The sequence below is a fragment of the Limulus polyphemus genome, unplaced genomic scaffold (assembly GCF_000517525.1).
Source record: "Limulus polyphemus unplaced genomic scaffold, Limulus_polyphemus-2.1.2 Scaffold2101, whole genome shotgun sequence".
Classification (NCBI taxonomy): Eukaryota; Metazoa; Arthropoda; class Merostomata; order Xiphosura; family Limulidae; genus Limulus; species Limulus polyphemus.
In genome coordinates, this window is record NW_013667711.1 from 90,420 (window position 1) to 92,506 (window position 2,087).

Below are 2,087 nucleotides of genomic sequence, written 5' to 3' on the forward strand. Positions count from 1 at the left end.
ATATATCACTCTATGTAAATAGCTATGTCTAACCATTTCATTGTAGAAATTAAACTAATATTCGTATCTTTCTGTAGATAATTTCATAAATATTTAGGCATAGGCTGACAGATCTCTACTAAAATAGGACTTTTAAATTTCAATTGTTTAAACAATGTAATTTTCTTCAGATGAATATCCCTCATCTTATCCATCATCTGGACAAATTTTCAACTGAAAAACATGATGCCGATTTCTCAGTATACTTATAGCCCAATGTGATATATACTTGTTCTAGCATTTGATTAGTCAAATAGAATAAATCACCATAAACGAAACATTCCCCAAATTGGAATCTAATATGACCATAGAAAGTTTTTCATTCAGAAATTCTACAAATCATATCATGCACTTGAAATCCATAAATAAATTTGATCCCCATTCTGATGGAATTTCGGACATTAGATCTTCTCACCCTTAAACTACCCCTCCCTTATCACTTAAAACTTACATGTTTCACCATACCCTAATATGCTATCATCAATATACGTAGGTAAAATCACAGACTTGATAAGTATCACACATACTGAAACATTTATTAACAATTAGAAAAAAGATTACTTTATCCAAGAATTAATAAAAATAACGTGTGTGCATCCTACCTTTGAAGATTTTAAGAACAAACAAAATCTGTAAAATAAATGATAACAATAAAAAATTCTTGACAAAGTGTTTCAGTTTTGTTGCTTTTATTATTTCTTACAGTAAAAGATATGGTCTACAAAAAAAAGACATATCGTTTCCTTCACGTTTTATAAATCCATCACGTTAATTATACAATGTTTACTATTACCGAATATAATTTACAGCAAAATAAGTTGTGCGTTCACTTTACTATAAGTTTAACTTAATTAATAAAGAACGGATTTTGTATATCATTGCGCTTAGCAGTCAGCATAAAACAAATTTATCTATTATTCCAGTTTGCATAACGATACAGAAAGCTAACTATGTATTCTCTTTCTCAAGATTTGAGGGTATTAGGGAGGTATTTTCTGTTTGAAGCTGTCCCCCAGCAGTAAGGCTATGGATTTAAAACACTGAAATTAGGGATTCGATTCCCTTCAGTGGACACAGCAGATAGCCTGATGTGGCTATTCTATGTATATAAACACACACTGTTTTAACCTTCGACTTTCTGTTTTCCATCTAAAACTCACATATTTATAGTTTAAACTATTTTTGCAAATATAATTTATCAAGATAAATACACAGTCTAATTTCTTCAGGATGTAATTGTTTAGACACGTAAAAAACAGCAGTATTATAAATCTTACAATTTGGGTTGTATTTCTTCAAATATACCCAAGGGGCAAATTCTTCTGACAAGCTGACAGCTTGATAACCTTTGATTTTTAGAACATCACAAACTGAAAGATTATAAAAAAACGAAATTGTGAAGGTTAAATTAACTTTCATACAAGTCTAGCACATTTCAGTTATTGTACAATTATTGTATACTTTGTACTCAATTAGACCCATGAACTGAATGTTTCTAAAATCTATTAAGAAAAGTTCAGATGGGGCTTATGATCTTAGATCAATTATTTAAGTTTACAACTCAACATTTATAGTAAATAAATTTGTAAGATGACTTATCAAGGACTAAAAGGAGATCCGTGTTTTCTTGTGAACGTCCATCCAGGCATACAGCCTTTCTTAAATTGACACTTGACTTTACTAATGCGTACTGCCGCTGCAGTGTTTATTTTCGTTGACAAAAAGAAAAAATTCAGGGAACTGTGTTTGACGGCAGTCTCGAGGTGTCATGACAAGCCTATTCACATACACGACCAAATGTGCGAAAAACCTTTTTTTTTAAGGTGCCGAAGGTGTCTACTAAAGACGAAACAAGCCTTATCCACTCTCGGAGTGGTTTTATGATAATCGAACCACACTGTTCTCCTTTAAGTTACAGAGTCATAAAAAATATGTTTAATCTATGCTAAACGAAAACTTACGACGACTTTCTTGAATTACAGAAAGATCCGAACGCATACCAATAAAACTGATAGCATGTCCTTACAAATGTTTCTTTACTAACCCTT